The sequence below is a fragment of the Lycium barbarum genome, chromosome 12, assembly GCF_019175385.1.
Source record: "Lycium barbarum isolate Lr01 chromosome 12, ASM1917538v2, whole genome shotgun sequence".
NCBI lineage: Eukaryota > Viridiplantae > Streptophyta > Magnoliopsida > Solanales > Solanaceae > Lycium > Lycium barbarum.
This window is the reverse complement of record NC_083348.1, coordinates 55,225,249-55,232,334: the sequence shown is the minus strand read 5'-3', so window position 1 is coordinate 55,232,334 and position 7,086 is coordinate 55,225,249.

Below are 7,086 nucleotides of genomic sequence, written 5' to 3'. Positions count from 1 at the left end.
TCATTCACTACCGGGACAGACTGGAAAGTTGGCACTTCCGCTTCCGTATCATGAACTCGAACTAGATGACAAATATAACCCTTGGCTGTCATCTTTCTCGCCTTAAGGTAGGAAATAAACCTACCCTTTGGGGAAACTGTATTACCCTTCCACTCGAGTATGGGCTCTCCCGAAAATTGGAATCGAACTACCTTTGTCCGGCAACAAACATTAGCATAGCACGATGCCAACCAGTCCATACCTATAATTACGTCAAAATCTATCATCTCAAGTTCAATCAAATCCGCTGTCGTCTGGCGATCACATATAATGAATACACAGTCCTTATATACTTGCCTCGCTATTACAGGATCACCAACCGGAGTGAATACCTCAAAAGGTTTAATCGGCTCGGGTCTCACCCCAACACAATCAGCGATATACGAAGTAATATATGAGAAGGTAGAACCTGGATCAATCAGAGCATATACATCACGGGAAAATATAGTCAAGGTACCTGTGACAACATCTAGGGAAGACTCATGATCCTATCGCCCAGCTAAAGCATACACACGGGGCTAAACAACACCTGAAGTAGATGCTCCCCCTCTACCTCTGCCCCTACCTGCTGTAGTCTGAGGAGTTTGTGCTGTCGGGCGTGCTGAAGAAGAACCCGCTGCTGAACCTGTAGGCTGAGTCCAGCTCTATCTCTCGCTGAGGGGCAATCTCTCATCATGTGACCATCTTTCCCGCAAGCATAACAAGCATCCGAACCCTGACGACACTGTCCGGAATGTAGTTTGCCACACTGGCTACACCACGGTACTGGAGGTCTCCTCTGGCTAAAGTCTCCCCTAGACTGTGAATCTGAGGCCCTTGAACTCTGCCCCTGGCCTGACTGAGTAGAACGATCAACCCTCCTATCTGAGAATCTAGGAGGTGCACTAGTCACTACTGACCTGAGTGCCAAGAATATGTTTGTCTCGGTCCCCGTCGGTACTCACTGCTCTCCCCCATAGATCTATCCCTCTTACCTTGTCTTCTGTCACCCTCACGATCACTTCTCTGCTGTCGTTCCTCGAGGTTCTGAGCATGGGCCTGTATCCGGGAAATATCCACCCCTTCTTGCAAAGAGGCTGTCAGACAATCTCTGAACAAGTGTGGTCCTAAACCACTCACAAATCTATAGACTCGGTCTCCCATGTCAGCCACCATAGTCGGAGCATACCGGGCCAATGAGTTAAATTGCATACTATACTCTCGGGCACTCATTCTCCTTGGTTAAAATTCAAGAACATGTCCGCTCTAGCTCGGCAGACTTCAGGGGGCAAGTAGTGACGAATAAAGCCATCTACAAACTCTTACCACACGGGAGGTGGTGCATTCTCCCCTCTTGTTATCACCCAATTCTTATACCATAGTACCACCACGTCGCGAAGTCTATATGAGGCCAACTCTACAGATTCAGTCTCAGAAGCATGCATAAGTGTTAGCGTCCTCAGCATCTCATCAATAAAACCTTGAGGGTCCTCATCCGGCCTCGACCCGAATAATTCTGGAGGATTTAGAGTAAGGAAATCACGGGCTCTTGTACTAGCCGAACGATTACTTGGGCCCACATTCTGTCAATGTTCCTGAGCGGCAACCAACTGCGTCAATAAATGTATAGCCTCGGACACTTGTTGACCCGAAGCACCCGGTGGTGGAATAGGAGCTGAGGCTCCTCCCTGCTCTTCTACATCGGGCACGACCTCACTTTGCGATTCACTTTCCTCTACCTCCGCCGGAGGCTCCCTTTCTGCCCGCTTCTTCGTCGAAGCTCTGCCTTTCGGGGCAGTTGTAGCTTTTCCTTTCGGCGGCATTTTCTGAAACCATAACGCACTTTTAGGAATGATATAATCCTAGACATGGTTCTATCGCACGATCTTACGAGAAGAAAGATGGTCATTTTCCTAAATGCCCTGTAGCCTCTTGTTTATTAGCGTGGCGCGCAACACACCATAAACAAGACTCTACAAGACACGGCTCGTAGACACTTCCTAGGGCGAACTGCTCTGATACCACTTCTATCACGACCCGACTAGGGGCCACGATGGGTACCCGGAGCTAGTTACCGAGCACCGCTCATTCTACTGCTTATCTTGCTCATTTAATACTCTTTTATCAATTTTACATACCAATTGTAGGAAAATCATATTTAATCAAAATATAAATACTTTATATACATTGGCCCCTTAGCCATCAAAATAATACACATACATATGAAAACATTTTGTGAGACTATCCAACCCACACTGCGTATCTACGAGCCTCTACTAACATAATGAATACATGGACGGAACAAGACTCCGTCATGCCCAAAATATGCATATATGAATGTACATCAAAAGAATAGTCATAAGCACCGCCGAATGATGGAGTACTATCTATCAGCTGACAGCTACTGAGGACCTGGGCCAAGCTCTCCTCCCTGTCTACCTGTGGGCATGAACAAAGCGTCCAAAGAAAGGACGTCAGTACGAATATTGTAGCGAGTATGAGAGGCATACATAATGAAAGGAAACATCAGTAATATGGGAATAACATCAACATGAGACATATGGATCTGACTGATAATCATAAATGAAGTAATGCATGCTATCTTACTCGTACTCATCATCATAACATGTATGCATCATATGCAAGCTGCCCGTCCATGTCGGAACGGTGTGATAATCAATAATATTAGCCCGCGTCCAGGCCTCCCGCGTCCGGGGTACCATCTCATGCCGCCCACTAGTGGTGTCTGCCCACGCCCGTAGGTCGTGGTGTATCCATATCGCCGCCCGCCGAAGCGGTGTCTGCCTGGCCAACTAGGCCCGGTGTGAAATGCTCATGACATGCTCAATATAAATGCTCATCATAAAATACTTATCTTATCACAATACGTATATAAGACTCATGATCAACTTTACTCTATCGGGGTAACGTAAGGTCGTGATCCCCCGATTACATTATGAAACCATCATGGACATTCCGCCCTATCTTGAAAGGACTAGTACATAAGGTGAGTGTAGGCAAGGAATAACATCATCATCATTCTAGTGTCATCATATCGTATAACTCATCTCATATAGACATTCATAAGCATAAGCTTTTAACTTCTTAGAATGCAAGAACTTATGAAAGGAATAGGGATTCAAGTTAAAGGATTCATGCCATTAGAAAGAAGGACTAGCCTCACATACCTTGGTCGTTTAGCTAAGATATCACTCACTTGTTCTCCGTCGATATCACGTTGTTACCTTCATAAGAGAATTCGTATCAACATTAGTGAGATAACTATAAGAACGTGTCGCTAATTCTAGGAGAAGTCGGACAACGCTTCCTTCGCTCATACTACTTTTCTCGCGTTCTATATCAACTCCCAATATTCATAATATTATTCGCAATATCATGATCGACAATCGTCATTTACGTACATTTGGCAAAATCCACCATTTTCCTCCAATTTTCCTTTATTTCTACTTCTAGCTCATCCTTGCGTTTTCATGCATTTAATGCTTGTTTCATGATAAAAACATCATTTATAACGTATTTGTATTCACAACACTTCAATATTCATAGTTCAATTCCACTATCATTCATTTATGTCACTATTCACTCAATAATGACCCATTTCTATGTTCTTCTATATTTCAAGTGTCTAAGCTTTCCAATACTTCAAACTACATGAAATAATCATAAACCTTACCTTGGATGATGGTTGAACAATCCTTAAGTTGAAATACTTCACTTAGCCAAAACCCTAGTCCCACCTTCTTGGGAATTTCTTCACTTAGATGACCCTTTATTGAGTTCTTACCCTTGATTCCATGAAATTAGTGTTGTTGGTCTTGATATTACCTTTAATTCTCTTAAATTCTTGTGGAGGATTTATTTGGAGAGTTCTAGAATGTCTCTTGAGTTGTTGGATGAATAATAAAGTAATATGAAGCCTAAGTCCCTTTTTAAAATCACAAAATCTGATCTTTAATGAATTCTTGTCGGGGTGAACAGTGGTCGTAAACCACCATATACGGACAGTATTTTGATTTACGGTCCGTCCACTGTGGTCGTTTTTAAGCATTCCAAAAACAGAAAGTTTGGCTGGGGATTATGGAGATTTACGACTGAGGTTTACGGTCCGTAAACCAGTTTACGGGCCGTCCTCCAAGTCATGTTTAACCATTTCAAAGACAGAAAGTTTTGGCTGATGGACATGGTAGTTTACGACCTGGTTTACGGCCCGTAAACCAGTTTACGGGCCGTAAACTGGGTCGTATTTGACCATATTCAACATTTACAGAAATTTGAGATTTTTGACAAGCTGGAGGACGACTGCACTATACGGTCCGTAAATCACTTTACGGGCCGTATAGTGCCATATACGACCACTGTGCTGAAAAATTTTCCGCGACTTTCTTATTTCCAAAAATTCTTAATTAGTCATTCCCGACTTAATGAAACATCATTCACTCAAACTCTTCATCATTCCACTCATCATACAAGTACGGAGAAATTTCCGAGGTGTAACAACTTCTGTACAAGGGGTAATAGCTGAAAGTATAGATGACAAGGAGGAGCATAATAAGGTCCATGCTGGTGTGGATGTTGCATACTTGTGTTTGCATAAATGCCAGGCTACAAATGAAAATAACTCATTGGAGGAAGGTGAAATGCATGAGTATGAAACTGACAAGAGTGGAACTGATCACAATGTAGTAGTTATTGCCAAATTACAACAATCTAATGATGATTCTGTTCAAATAGAAAGTGATACTCCACAGCTGAATGGCAAAATAAAATGTCTGGAAGTCAAAAAAGATTGTGACTTAAAGGTTTCTCACGAATGTAATGAATATGAGAATATAAAAGTTACTGCAGGTGATCAAATGTCTGAACTGGTACAGAGAAGAGTTGGAGAACCTGATCAGCAATTGGGACTTGAAAAAGGGGGTGGCAAGGATGCAGATGAACATGTTTCTCAAAAGCTGGATAGTAATAGAAGTCATGGTGGAAATACGGCTTCTGACAATTCTATGTAAAATCAGGTGTCTGAATGCACTCAACCAGGTGATGTGTATTTGAATGATGGCCTTGTTGACAAGATGCAACATAGGACTAGTTTCATGGACCAGGAGGAGTCTAGTCAGACATTAATTCTGAAGGATAATGCTGTTGAGGAGGTACTTAGTTCTAGCTGTAACTTGCAGTTGGTTGGCTATTATCCAGAGAAAGTTACTGATGCTGAATATGGGAATTTAGCTTTGGCTATTATTCCTGATATGACAGAGATGCAGGCTTTGAATCTTGCTGAAAGGGTATCACCAAATAAAGTTTTACATCAATTAGTTTCTCACAAGTTACAGGAGGAACATGATCAGTTAAAACTGATCAACAACAAGAAGGAAGAGGCTGAGAGTGCTGCTATTGATATGAAACTACAACAGATGTGTGTAGAAGCAGGACTATCTCCAAAATGACAAAGCAAAGTGCCAAGGAAAGGAAGAAAGCAAAATCCTGAAGTTCAACAAGCTGGGAGGTATGCAACAAGGAGTCACATTAAGAATTTTGTTAAATGATTGTTAAAACTTTATTCTGGAATATAAGATCAGTCAAGTCCCAACAAGCATTTCATAGAGTTCAAATGTTACATAAGCATCACAAGTTCTTTTTGACAGCTCTGATGGAACCTTTTCAACATCAGAGGCAAATTCAGAAATACAGAAGGAAACTTGGAATGCCTTATGCTGGTTCCAACTGTAATGGAAAAATCTGGTTCTTTGTTCAACATAATGTTGATGTTGAGATTCTATTGGATACTGAGCAATCTATTACTATAAAGCTGCAGTTCCAAGATTATAGTAAGGATATGGTGGTCACAATGGGGTATGCTAAATATTCTGAAGTGGAGAGACTGCAGTTGTGGGACAATCTATACCTCTTAGCTAGTAATATGACATCTCCCTGGCTGGTTGGTGGAGACTTCAATGTTTTTATTGAATGAAGAAGAAAAAATAGGAGGACAACCAGTTCTGCCACAAGAATATGAAGATTTGGCCTTTTGTTTGAATTCTTGTGAACTACATGAGATTCCTTTCAAAGGGAGTCCTTTCACTTGGTGGAATGGTAGGGCTGCTAATGACTCTATATTTAAGAGATTGGATAGGATGCTTTATAATGATATCTTTCAGAATTGGTTTGGACAATTAGAAGTGGAACATTTGTCAAGGACTGGTTCTGATCATGCACCATTACTTGTATCATGTAGAGATCAAGTGCAAACGTTTATCAAACCTTTCAGATTTCTCAAATTCTGGGTGGAACATGATAATTTTCTTGATTTTGTTAAGCAGCAATGGGATACAGTCTTAACTGATGATGCATTTCTGTCATTTAAGCTCAAGATGAAGAAACTGAAAACTGCCTTTAGTACTTGGAGTAAGACTACTTTTGGGGACATTTTTAAACATCTTTTTATGAGAGAGGAAATAGTTAAGATTAAAGAGCAGCTGTTTGAAGAAAATCCATCAGAAGAAAATAGAATGGTCATGCAAAGGGCACAGGCAGAACTTAAACTATATCTTCATTATGAGGAGGAATTCTGGAGACAAAAAGCCAGGATGGACTATTTTTCTGAAGGTGATAAGAATACAAGATATTTCCATAGCCTGGTAAAAGGGAGAAGAAAGAGAATTCAGATCAGGAGGATAAAAGATGATGATGGTAATTGGCTTGAGGATGTTGATAGTGTTGCTGCACAAGCTGTCAATTTTTTCCACAAGCAATTTACTCATGAGGAGGTTAGTGAAGACTCACCAATATTTAATAACATTCCAGAGCTGATCAGAGAGGAGGATAATATTTTACTTGCTGAGCAGCCTGTCACACCCCGACCTTACTAGGGTGTGATGGGCACCCGACCCTTACTTAGGGCCGAGCGAACCCTCTGACCTTTAGTACACACATAATCTTTTTGGACTTTTAAATCGAATAAGGATGAAATACATAGCACAGCTTTCAGAAACATTCTTTTTATCATTCTCAAATCAAACAAATCTGTAACATAACATATAAAGACACATC